This window comes from Pipistrellus hanaki (assembly GCF_964339955.1).
Source record: "Pipistrellus hanaki genome assembly, chromosome: 7".
Taxonomy (NCBI): Eukaryota; Metazoa; Chordata; class Mammalia; order Chiroptera; family Vespertilionidae; genus Pipistrellus; species Pipistrellus hanaki.
This window is the reverse complement of record NC_140509.1, coordinates 35,355,653-35,369,649: the sequence shown is the minus strand read 5'-3', so window position 1 is coordinate 35,369,649 and position 13,997 is coordinate 35,355,653. Positions and strand designations below refer to the sequence as shown.

Genomic DNA, 13,997 nt, shown 5'->3' with positions numbered 1-13,997 from the left:
TGTCTTGGAGCTATTTCTGCCCTCCACATATGCATTCCTCTCCCATGGGCCCTTCTTTATTTCGCAACTGCCTGTCCTATCTCTAAGATTCCTTTCATATGTTTCTCTCCCTCTCCCTTACTCTCTGAAACCAATAAAAATATATTTAAAAAAACAAACAAACATGGGAAATCGGAACATACTAGATAAGTAATGTGCATAAAAACACATGACTATAAATAGCAAAGACAGGATTCAAGCCCAGAATATTTGTTCTGGAAATTCTTTTTTCAATCTTGCTTCAATAACTAGAGCATGTATGGGACTATTCAGCTTAGGTTCCCTTTTGGCAGAAACTCCTCCAAGGCCCCATTCCAATGGCACCTTCTTCCTGAAACCTCTGCTGACCCTCCACAGGCAGTGTGTCCCCAGCAGTTTGTCTGTGCGCTCATCACAACGAATCGTGAGTGGTTCTCTACGTGCTGCCTGGTGTTGGATCGTGAGCTGATTCATTAAAGCCCTGGCCAGGCTCTCCTTTCTCTTTCTATCTCTAGAGCTTGCAGGTCATCAGGCACATGGAAGGTGCTAGTCACCCAGGACAGTAAAGAGGCATCTTTGTGCTGGGACCTGTGGTAAGGGCTGGGGGTGCACAGGAGGCTAGTCAGAACACATTCCCTGGTGTCCAAGCCTCCAGTTTGGTAACCGCGTGACTGTGTGAGTGCTACTCTCCGAAATGGGTAGAGGAGTGATGGTGTCAGGAGGATAGCTACACAGAGACTAAAGTCCTCTCGGGTTTGCCTTGCTTTGCACCTTAAAACTTAAAAGATTAGCCAGAATAGACTGAAACAGATACACACGGAAGACAAACTAGATTCCTGAGGTAATGAAGATATTGAGAGGGGAATGGCGTTGACAAAAAAGGAGGCCAGTAAAGGTATGTTCTTACAAGAACAAAGATGGAAAATGGTTTTCAGTAAATGGAAGTGAGGCCAACAGCATTTTATATTGATGGGGATAGGAAATTGTAAATGTGTGGATTGGCATTTTATCTGGAAGAATATTGAATAGCTTAACAGAGAAACCATTTTTGGTTTTCTAGGTGGTCAAGGAGGAAAAGAGGAACAATGTAAAGAGATAAGCCTTCAGCAGCAATATGGTAAGAGAAGGAGTAGGATTTAGCAATAAATGAGTAATGGATATGAAGTTGGAGGGAGTCTGTGGGGAAGCACGGGACTTGGTTGGAATGTCTATAAGGAGGATTCTCTCTAAGGTCGGGGGGCCTCGGCAGGGACCTTGCGGAAGGCCGCAGCCCTGTCTTGACTTTTCCAAACAAGTCTGATCCCCTGGGTGTTTTTGCTAGAATCGCTATGTTTAGTCTTTAAAGACCTGACCTTGTAGAAGCATGTGCTTTCTCAAGCATTCTTACTCTGCTAATTGTATCTAGAGCTTAATTTTAGTTCAAGCTGTTATGACAGTAAAAACCTAAGGAGGCAGGCAAACAGGGCTACTTGGTGGCGATAGCCAAGTAGTGCCTTGGTCCTCTCTTTCACAGAAACGTTAGAGTCATCATTCATCCGTCGTTCAGGGTCGCCGGTCAGCCCCAGCAGGAGTTTCTGAAGTTATCAAATAAAGTGCTATTGAAAAATTATGTAGAAAAAGAAAGAGTAGGCAGATTTGTTTTGTTTTGTTTTGTTTTGTTTTGTTTGGGGGAACAATTACATTGTCCAGTTGAGTAAGAAGTAATGGCAATTAGCTCCTATTAGAAATTATATCCATAAATACCATCAAAACATTTAAATAGCAAGTCTTGCATTTTTTTTTTCTTTTTTAACCTAAGAATAAAAAACCATCATCAACTCTGGTAAATAGTCACAATTATAAATCAATACATAAATATAAAACATAATAATAATCACCTTTATAAATAAATAACTGTGAAGAACTAGCCTATTCTTGAAACCAAGAACCAGGTTTTGCCACACAGACACCTTCCAAAAGTTATATGTACCTTCTCCCAGCACCTCCTTCCCATGAGGAGACTAGATTTGATATCTATTATTGGATTAAAAATTTCAAGAGAAGTAAAACTGCCTTTATTCATAGACAACAGGATTCTGTGTATAGAAAAGCTTAAGAACCACATGCAAAAACTATTAGAACTAAAAATAAATAAATAAATAAATAAATAAATAAATAAAATTAAAATAAATAAATAAATAAATAAATAAAATTTCAACAAGATCTTAGGCTATAGGGCCAATATACAAAAAATATATTGTATTTTTATATACTAGCAATGAACAGTCCTAAATGTTCTAAAACTGGATTTTAGCAATTATTGCAAATCTTGATAAATTAATTTAAAAATCATTGAATTGTACACTTAAAATGAGACTGTTTCATAATATGTAAGTTACATCTCAAATAAAGTTTTTTTTAATTGGGAAATGTCAAAATGGAAAGATTTTTTTTTTTTCAACAAAAGGATGATTTTGTTTATTATTTTTTCCTAACTCCTATGTTGTAATCTCCAGCATCAAATACTCTAACCCTGAGGGGGAGAGGCCTCGTTGGGGAATTCCTAGGTGCTTTCTGGAGTAAAAGTTGAGCTGTATGGCTACCAGTGTCTTAAATCTTAGCAATGACACCAGAAGGCAGAACTTTGACAATCAGCTTGCACTGCTTTTTATCTGGAAGAGCACTGAAGAGCCTGGTCACAAAGAAACAGATTAAGGTAAAGTGAAAAAGTCAAGTCAGGTAGTCAAGGACAGTTCTGGGGAAGTCAGGATCCCTAGTCCCTAACAGTGGTCAGCAAACTGCAGCTTGAGAGCCACATGCGGCTCATGAGCCGTGGTTTGCTGCTCTGTTGACTAATGAGTTTGCCGACCACTGCCCTAGGATTAGGTGGGTCACAACCTACTGGGATAAGAGTAACTTTGGAAGGAAACTCTATCTCTTTGACTCCTAAGAACCAGTCACCTCCTTGGGCCAGAAGGAGGTCTTGGCTTTAATAACCCAAAATAAATAGAACATATAGAACTTTCAACAACTCTCAACGTCTTTGCAGACAAAGATAAAAACACAATCATTGCAGAAATTTCAGTGACTCCGTTTACACCCATGGCCCTCTGCCTTTGGCTTTTCAAAGCCCTACCCACATATAATTCAAATCACCTTTGTAAATATAAAACATTCTCAGTATCTACCATAAGAATATTTAATACTTGCATGAATAATTTGTATTTCCTGTCTTGAAATATAAAAACCATCAGTGAAGTGTATTAAAATTCTGGGCTCAGAAGCAAAGTTCTCAGATAGATTTTCCCATGCTTTTGTGATTGAAATAAACAGGTGCTCAACAGGAAAAATAAAAGTTTCCTTTAAAAAAAAAATGTAACAAACTCATGAACTGATTCTAGGGCATTTTGCCTATAGCAGTTTTTATTTCCATTTTGATTTGTTATTTTTTTAATTATTATTTTTGAGAAATATTGATAGACTTGTGAAAAATACAGCACTCCTTTGTAATCCATCGTATTTTGGGACTACTGTGCTAACCAAATACTCCAAAGAGAGCTGACTGTTTGTAAAGAATAATAATAATGGGTATAATAATAGCTGCATACATGTACTATTACACAAACTTAACACAAACTTGTCCCAATTTTTTGCAAAGGAGTTTTAGTGAGGGAACTAAAGCAACTTGTCTGTGGTCACATGAGGCAGTTCAATAGATTTGCAGTGCTAGACACAGTGATAAACATTTTATATACACTATAACCTTTATTCTTCATAATGCCTCTAAGAAGAAACTATTACTCTAATTTCATAGATGAAAACAAAACAAAACAGTGGTTTAGGAATAATTCTTGTCCCAAATTTGTATTTAAAGTTGTACCAAAGCCGCTGGAAAGAGTGCGCCCTCCACTGGAGGGGTGAAGAAACCTCATCGTTACAGGCCCGGGACCGTGGCACTTCGTGAAATTAGACGTTATCAGAAGTCCACTGAACGTGTGATTCGCAAACTTCCCTTCCAGCGTCTGATGCGAGAAATTGCTCAGGACTTCAAAACAGACCTGCGCTTCCAGAGTGCAGCGATTGGTGCTTTGCAGGAGGCAAGTGAGGCCTATCTGGTTGGCCTTTTTGAAGACACCAGCCTGTGTGCTATCCATGCCAAACGTGTAACAATTATGCCAAAAGACATCCAGCTAGCACACCACATACGTGGAGAACGTGCCTAAGAATCCACTATGATGGAAAACATTTCATTCTTTTAAAAAATTTCTCTTCTTCCTGTTATTGGTAGTTCTGAACGTTAGGTTTTGTTTTTTTCCATGGGGTCAAAAGGTACCTAAGTATATGATTGCAAGTTGAAAATAGGGGACAGAAATCAGCTATTGGCAGTTTTTCCATTTTCATTTGTGTGTGAATTTTTTTAATATAAAAGCGGTGACATAAAGCATTAATGCAAGTCAAATGTTTCAGTGAACAAGTTTCAGCAGTTCAACTTTATAACAATATAAATAAATCTGTTAAATTTTTCTGGACAATGCCAGCATTTGGATTTTTTTTAAAACAAGTAAATTTCTTATTGATGGCAACTAAATGGTGTTTGTAGCATTTTTATCATACAGTAGATTCCATCCATTCACTATACTTTTCTAACTTAGTTGTCCTACATGCAAGTACATGTTTTTAATGTTGTCTGTCTTCTGTGCTGTTCCTGTAAGTTTGCTATTAAAATACATTAAACTATTAAAAAACAAAACAAAAAAAACCCCACTGACTTTTGAAAAAAAAAAAAAAAAAAAAAAAAAAGCAAGCCTGACTGGTTTGGCTCCATGGATAGAGCGTCAGCATGTGGACTAGAGGGTCCCGGGTTCGATTCCATCAAGGGCATGTGCCTTGGTTGCGGGCGCATCCCTGGTAGGGGGTGTGCAAGAGGCAGTTGGTCGATGATTCTCTCTCATCGATGTTTCTAACTCTCTGTCCCTCTCCCTTCCTCTCTGTAAAAAATCAATAAAATATATTTTTTTAAAAATTGTCATCATTGGTAACAAACATCTGCCATCCCCCAAAAGAAGCCACCCAATTTTCATTAATGATGCTGAGTTGTGACAGTTCCTCATAACTGGCAAGTTAATGGCTGGATTCAATAAGAGGGACACAAAAGGAGGCAATTCTGTGGCCTCGATGCAAAGCATGCGTTAAAAAGGTAATTTATAAGGAAGCTAGATTGAATAAATTTGAGGATGAAATAACAAAAGTTAAATTAGGCTTTAAAATTAAATTAAGGAAGTTTCAGAGTGACCAAATACAATTTTTTTTGTTTCAAATTTTCTTCTTTTGTGTTAGCATTTGTTTTTAGAATAGCCAGTTATTCATCTTTACTGGCTTCTGAAATTAAATAAATTGAGTTTAAAAAAAAAAACAGCTTTAATGAAATACCCCTGTTCTTGATGCATATGTGTCTCCATCCACAATGTTTTCTTCACAGGGTCCAAGAGCTAAAGAGTAATTTGAGGTTGTGGCCTTTCAGAGCCAGGCAAATTATCACTGTAATGGGGTCAGCAGAGGGCCAAATTGCTTTTCCTGAATTAGCATGTGAAAGGAATGTGGGCAAATTAACTGCGTATGACTAAACTCTACTTTCCTTGCTGCTAGGTGACATATTGCTAAAGCCAGATTGGTCTCCAAAAATGGAACTCTTCGGGGATCCTGTACAGGTTCATTTCCCTTTCTGGTCGTTAGTCTGCACAACAATAAGACCCACAGGTATTTACTACTCACGACATACCAGGCTCTGGTGCTTTATAGCTCTTATTATGTTCTCAAAATAAGCCTAGGAGATAAGTGATTCATCAAGATGCATTACAGAACGAAAGGAACCAATCTGAGTATTTTAAGCAAGGTGGAATTTAATACAGGGAATTGGGTGTTTACAACATCGTTAGCCGGGCTGGAGGGATGAGTTCTAGACCAAAAACATCCAGAAGTAATTCCCAGAGAAATACAGAACTGGCCCACTAAGAGAGCAACTATCTCCAAGGCCACCGAAGCTTGTACATTCACCAGCGTGTCCCAGAACAGGAAGGCAGCCAGCTTCAAGAAGCTGCTTCTACTGCCACAGCCTTTGACACCCAGGAAGCTGGAGAAAGGATACTGTGAATAAAATCCCACATCTCTAAGATCTTTGCATGCCCATGAATAACTGGCCACAGGAGATGCCAGGATGGCCTCATGTTTGCCTTCCAAATTTCAAACAAATCCATCTACCTGACAAGACCTAAATCACATCCGCACCCCTAGCTGCAAAGGGATTTGAGAGGTGCAGATTTTTAAGTTTTTCAACCTCTACTAGAGAGAAAGGATCCAAGGAGGGAGGTGGAATGTAAGATAAGGAAGGCAATCCACAGTGTTTATTCCAGATGGGTACTGTAGTACAGTCCTCATGACTCCTTTAATAGATAAGGAAACAGAGGCACAGAGACTTAAGTAAATGGCCCAAGGTCACACCAAGGTGGTCTTCTCTAGAACCTGTGCTCTTAACCACAGGACTTTACTCGTTCCCTACAGCCAGGTTGTGGTCCTCTGTCCACATAGGCTAAAAGAAAATCCCAAGGTGAAACATTTTCCAATGATAAAAAAAATCCCAACAAGGTACATCAGTAAAGAGCCAAAGCCATAGTATACCATTGTATTCTTCATACCTTTATAATACTCACAAAAATCCACTTAGCCAGTTAGATCTAGCAAAGCTCTTGAATTTCACTTTTTTCAGAATCTCTGACTATTGATTCAGATACTATGAGATACTACTGAGATCGTGTTTCAGCCTAGAAAACCAAGAATATCCAGGGGGATCCAATCCCAGATTAAATCCCCATTAATCACTAAATTCAAACACAAATCTTAGAATCTACTACTAAAATGCGGGGAGGAGCCTCTTCCAGAGAGATAAAATGAGATCTCCAGAAAATAATAGAAATGTCTTTTGTTCCCCAGCCCAGAGGTGGTGTGGCAGAGACAATGCCACGTGTTCACCAAGTCCATGTCACTTTCCTCTTGGGCCCCTTTGCAGTTAGGTTGGAGTTATGTGAGTTCTGGGCAATGGAAGCTGGGAAGCAGTGAGACTCAGTACCTGCAGGCCTGGCCATCCCTTCTGGATGGCCACGCTATGAGTTCGCACTGGTGCTGTCACAAGATAGAAAGAGCCTTGAGCTCCTTCTGAATGACTGCCAACCACATTAGACTGTGATATGAGCAAGCAATACATTTTTATTGAATTGAGCCGTGGAGGTCTGGATCTGTTTGTTACAGCAGTTAAGCTGACTAATACAGCTGACCTGAACCTTCCGCTACAGATCTTCTTAACAAAGGCAGGCCAAGTTGGATCTATAAGGGAGTATGAAAAAAAAAGGTATTACTCTCTGGATAGCCTCAATTTCGTGACATTTTATCTACCTTCTCACCAACATCAGACTCTTTATATAAAAGTTCATTCAAGAGTTGCCATCCCCTTTGCTTTGCCTCTGCTGCTCAGACCAGGGCAGCAAAGCTGAGCACAGTCCTGGAGAAGAGAAAAAAAAGAGTCAGGGAGAAAAGAACTCTACCTGAAATCGCTGGACCTTTAAGCTCCTTTGGTAGTTCCATCCCTGGAAAACAGTAACAGCCCCTTCCAGTCACTAAAATCAGATCACTGGGCTCAGCCCTCTTCCGCCTGGGGTGGGAGCAGGCAGCATAGAGAGTCGGCGGGGAGAGGGAGGGCTTGTGCGGACTCTTTGGGGACCAGTGGTGATCACTGAGGCAGCCTGCACCGGTGAGGGCTCCTTTCTGTGCACTGAAAACATGAAGAGGCTAAATCAAATTTCACCACCCTCACAAGAAAACTAAAGCTCTTTAAGAGGACCATTTATATACCATAGCGAGTTTGTGCACTGTAGATCACTTTTAGCTGTTCATTAGTGCAAATCCCCTGGGATCTTTTATGTCAGTGCTTTGGAAATTAGTCCTTGTTACTTTATGTAATTAAAAACAATAAAGCTAAGTGCCTGTTCTACTTCTTTGTAATTTGAAACAAGGACTCCCAGCCTCAGGTCCTCTCTCCAGGCCCCTCCGTGGCCTCAGAGGTAATGATAGGAATCTATGCAATATTTTCATCATATCAGAAAACCTTAGAGAACCAGGACATTTAACTTAACGCTGAATGAGCTAACTAAAATATCAAGTTTCTGTTTTTTGACTGAGATCACATCAGCTTAGTGTAATAACTATCTCAGAGGATAATTGATTGATAATTATCTCATGCTATTTGGACACTCAGAATAACAGTCATTTAATGTATTAGATTAATATAAATGGGTTAATGACTCAATAAGACTTTTAAAAAGAACAACTTTTAAGAAATAAGCTCCATGTAGGAATCTATTCCTAAGTTTAGGAATCTATCCAAAAAATGGAAATAATCCAAGTGTCTATTAAGTGGATAAATAAAATGTGGTATAACCATACAATGACATATTATTTAGCCATAAAAAGAATGAAATACTCATACATATTACAATACGATGAGCCTCAAAAACCATCATACTTAGTGAAAGAAGCCAGTCATAAAAGCATCCTATGTAATAAAAGAGTAATATGCAAATTGACACAAGATGGCTTCACCCATGTGGACACAAGATGGCCTGCAGGGGAGGGCAGTTATGGGCAGTTAGGGGTGACCAGGTTGGCAGAGAAGGGCACTTGGGGGAGACCAGGCCAGGCAGTTGGGGGGGGGGGGGGTTTGAACCCAGGCCTGCAGGGGAAGACAGTTGTGGGTGATCAGGGAAGCAGGGAGGGCAGTTAGGAGTGACTGGGCCAGCAGAGGAGGGCAGTTGGGGGAGACCAGTTCTGTAGGGAAGGGCAGTTGGGGGAGACCGGGCTTGCAGAGGAGGGCAGTTGGGGAAGACCAGGCTATCAGGGGAAGGGGGGGGGACCAGGCCTGCAGGAGGACAGTGGGGGGGGAGAGGGAACGAGGCCAGCAGGGGAGGGCAGTTAGGAGTGACCAGGCCTGCAGGGGAGGATAGTTGGGAGGGACCAGGCCAGTAGGGGAGGGCAGTTAGGGATGACCAGGCCAGCAGGGGAGGTCAATTAGGGGTAATCGGGCTGGCTAGGGAGCAGTTAGGCATCTATCAGGCTGGCAGGGGAGTGGTTAGGGGTGACCAGGCAGAGGCAGGCAAGCAGTTGGGAGCCAGTAGTCCTAAATTGTGAGAGGGATGTCCAACTGCCCATTTAGGCCGATGGGATCCCAGTGGGATCCCAGTGGGATCGGGCCTAAATGGGTGGTTAGACATCTCTTTAGGGGACCCAGATTGGAGAGGGTGCAGGCTGGACTGAGGGATACCCCACCCTCAGTGCATGAATTTTGTGCACCGGGCCTCTAGTCTACACTAATAAAAAAGAAAGATGCAAATTGACCATGTCTTTGCAATGCCCACCAGCCAATCAGGAGTGAGTATGCAAATTAACCCAAGAAAGATGGTAGGTTAATTTGCATGAACAGGTGCCAAGCTGCCGGGGGTGGGGCGGGACACTTGTGTCATCACCTTGGCAATGACGCAGGCATTCTGCACTGCCCCAGCAGCTCCAGGCCTCTGGGCAGCATGGGAAGATGGAAAGGCGGCTCCAGGCCAGAGCGAAGGCGATGCTGGCAGCCAGGGAAGGAAGGCCCATTATTGTACAAATCTTCATGCATCAGGCCTCTAGTATAATATAAGATTTCATATATATGAAATGTCCATTAGATATAAATCTATAGAAACAGAAGCTGATTAGTGGTTACAGAGTGCTGAGATGGAGAACGTAAAGTGATTGTTAACAGATATGAGATTTCGTTTTGGAGTGATGAAAATTAGGTTATGGTGATTGCTGTACAACTCTATATATACTAAAAACCATTGAATTGTACATTTAAGCAGGTGAATTTTATGGTATGTAAATTGTGTTTCTATAAGCTATTGATGTTTTTCAGAATCATAAATTTAACACCATAATTTTCCATTTGACTTGGCCCCAAATTTGCCTGAATTAATGGAATTTTTCAGCCTGGGAGTAAAGTTGGGGCAGAGAAGGGCACTTGGGGGAGAAAACAGCAACAAAAGCAAACAATAACTATGTCATCTCTCAGAGAAAAATGCTAAACTTCAGCCCTCTCTCCCCTCTTGCATTGAATCCTCTCCTTATTCCCTGCAGGAAGCTGTGAGATAGAGTGTGGCCTGGGAGAAGCTCTGTCCTCATAAAGGACCCGGGCCTCACACATTCATTCATTCATTCATTCATTCATTCATTTATTTAAAATTTATATTTATTATTGAAAGTATTACAGATGTCCCCTTTTATTCCCTCATTGAGTCCTTCCACCCCACTCCCACCCCCTCCCCAGGTTATGCATATTATATGAGGAATCTCATGAACAAAATAAACTGATGAACAAAATAGACCCAGAGACACTGAAACACGCAACAGAAGTGCCTTTTCAATTCCATGCAGAGAATAAGGCCTGTGGCCCCTCAACCACACCAAGGCCTTGGCAGCTTCCCCTTTTCCTTTTGCAGCCAATTTTACCTGGCACTACATCTGCACACATCTGCACACGTTTCCTTTTCCCCTTTGAGGCATTTAACAAATTTTTATCGTCATCAAAAAGCACAAAAGCATTCTCCTAATTATAAATTGTAAGTCAATTGTGAAAATATCAGAAAATATATAAAAGTAAAAGGAAGAAAATACAACTACCATCTAATAATAACCTTTGTTAACATTTTGGCATATTTCTTTCTAATATGTAACATACATGTGTATATACATAATTTTTACCCAGTTGACATCACACTCTAAATTCATTTTTGTAGACTATAGAATCATGAAACTAGTCTCCTCATTGGCACAAGCTGCTACAATGCCTAGAATCAAAACACAAAGCTTACAACATTCATGTTCTGGAGAAAACTCACTCCTAGCTTAATTTTATGTTTTGCTATTCAGATTTCTTCTGTCCTAGTTTTCATGTTTTTATTTTTATATTTAACCTTGTTTCATTATAAGAATTTCTATAAAACCACTTTAAAGGCTTTCCAAAGTCATTTATTTCATCATAACCATTTTTAAGTATTCGAATCAGTATTATTAAATATATTCACACTAGAGGCCTGGTGCATGAAATCCGTGCACTGGGCTGGGGTGGGTCCCTCATCCTGGCCTGTGCCCTTGGGGGATGTTGCAATCCAGGATGCTGCATGCACCAGTGACCATACTTTACATATAGGTGAAAGGCATCTTGTTGTTGTATGGGCCGCTACATTTTTTTGCCCTAATTATAAAAAGTGGTATGTAGCCGAAGCCGGTTTGGCTCAGTGGTAGAGCATCGGTCTGCGGACTGAAAGGTCCCAGGTTCGATTCCGGTCAGGGCATGTATCTTGGTTGCGGGCACATCCCCAGTAGGGACTGTGCAGGAGGCAGCTGGTCGATGTTTCTCTCTCATCGACTTTTCTAGCTCTCTGTCTCTCTCCCTTTCTCTCTGTTAAAAATCAACAAAATATATTTAAAAAAAAAAAAAAAAAAAAAAAGTGGTACGTAAATTCTTCTGAGGCAGTAATAGCATTTTCCCCATCTTATGGGTGGTAAAACTGAAGAAGAGCCCTGGCTGGTTTGGCTTGGTGGATAGAGCATCGGCCTGCGGACTGAAGGATCCCAGGTTCGATTCCGGCCAAGGGCACATGCCGGGTTGGGGGTTCGAGCCCCAGAAAGGGGAGGGCAAGAGGCAGCTTATGAATGATTCTCATCATTGATGTTTCTATCTCTCTATCGCTCTCCTTCCTCTCTAAAATCAATAAAAATATTTTTAAAAATAAAGAAAAAAAACTGAAGTGGAGAGAAGTTAAGTAATTGGCTTTGTCACACAGTTATAAGTGTCAGAATTGGGGCTGACCACAAAATGTGCAAACCAGAGTCCATTCATGTCATCGCTGCATTATTTCGTTTTTTCAGTGTTAGAGTAGCCTTGTCAGGTTTTAATTTTTAAATCAAAGAGACTGTTCCCTATATATAGGGAAGGGTTCCTAGGCCTCGCCAGGGATCAGGGCCTATATGTGGGGTGATCAGTAGGCAGAGTTATCAGGGGTCCCCATAGAGACCTGCCTCAGCTGGCAGCCTGGTGCTGCCCACTGGCCAGACCCAACCCCCAATTGCCACCACTGGTTACCTCCCTCTGGGGTGGAGGTCGACGTTCAATAGTGGAGTTGCCCCCAGTTGGGGGCAGCTCCTGCGTTGAGCATGTGGTCAATGCGCATCATAGCAACAGGTTGTTCTGCTGTTCAGTCAATTTCCATATTAGGGTAGTATTATATTGGATTGTAATCTTGCAAAACCGAAACTCTACTCCCATTAATACAACTGCTATTTCCCCCCTTCCTCTGTCTCCTGGTAATCACCATTATATTTTCTGTTTCTGTGAATTTGACTCCTTTAGATACCTCATATAATGGTGCCATAACAGTACTTGTCTTTTTGTGACCGGTTTATTTCACTTGGCATAATGTCCTTAAGATTCATCCATGCTATAGCATATTGCAGAATTTACTTCATTTTTTAAAGCTGAGTATTTCATTGCATGTATACATCACATTTTGTCTGTTTTTTCATCCATTGATGGGCATTTGGCTATTGTGAATGAAGTTGCTATGAACAGGGATGTGCAAAAATATCTCTTTGAGACTCAATTTTCAATTTTTTTTTTTTATATAGCAGAAGTGGGATTGCGGAGTCATAGGGTAGTACTATTTTGAATTTTTGAGGAACCACTGTACTGTTCTCCATCATTGTTGTACCATTATACAAACCTACCAGCAGTGCACAAGGGTTTTAATTTTCCCACCTCCTCACCAACACTTGTAGTTTTCTGTTTTTTGGATAATAGCCATCCTAATGGGTGTAAGGTAATAGCTCTTTCTAATACTATTATCTTCCAATCCATGAACACAATATGTCTGCCCATTTATTTGCCCCATCCTTAATGTCTTTCATCAGAGTTTTGTAGTTTTCAGTGTATATGTCTTTCACCTCTTTGGTTTGCTCTATTCCTGAGTATTTTATTATTTTTGTTGTTATTGTGTTTGAAATTATTTTCTTAATTTCTTTTCAGGTTATTTATTGTTAGTGTATACAAACACTAATTTTTAAATGTTGATTTTATATATTGAAACTTTCCTGAATTTGTACACTAGTTCTAACAATTATTTTTGTTTCATCTTTAAGTTTTTTACGTATAATATAATTTCATCTGCAAAAAAAATTAAGTTAATTTATTTAGATGCAATAAACTGTTTTTTTAATAGTAAATTATTTTCTGTTGTGTTGAGGCATAATTGACATAAAATATTGTATTCATTATAGGTATATAACAATCATTTGATTTATGTTTATATTGTGAAATGTATTTACTAAAGTAAATTTACATAACTTCATATACTTAGAGTTCTTTTTCTTTAGATGAAAACTTTAAAAATTTACTCTCTTGCCGAAAACCGGTTTAGCTCAATGGATAGAGCATTGGCTTGGGGACTGAAAGGTCCTGGGTTCGATTCTGGTAAAGGGGATGTACCTTGGTTGCGGGCATATCCCCAGTAGGGGGTGTGCAAGAGGCAGCTGATCAATGACTCTCTCTCATCGATGTTTCTAACTATCTCTCTCCCTTCTTCTCTGTACAAAATCAATAAAATATATTTTTTAAAAATTTACTCTCTTAACAACTTTCAAATATACAATACAGTATTGGTAACTATAGTTACCATGTTGTACATTATATCCCCAGAACTTATCTATCCTATAACTGGAAGTTTGTACCTTTTGATCACCTTCACCCATTTTCTCCAACACAGCTCCTTGCCCCCCACCACCTCTGGCAACTACCAATTTATTTTCTTTATCTATGAGTTTCACTTTTTGAGATTTCTTATATGAAGTCATATAAGGTATTATTT

General features: G+C 40.1%; 1 long non-coding RNA gene across 1 annotated transcript; it reads left to right on the top strand.

Annotated features, from left to right (window-relative positions):
* The first annotated feature begins 547 nt into the window (after positions 1-547).
* On the top strand, positions 548-4,756 carry LOC311625337. Its single transcript, XR_014795479.1, has 2 exons — positions 548-1,135; positions 3,872-4,756. It is a non-coding gene; the product is annotated as an uncharacterized lncRNA (long non-coding RNA).
* The last annotated feature ends 9,241 nt before the right edge of the window (positions 4,757-13,997 follow it).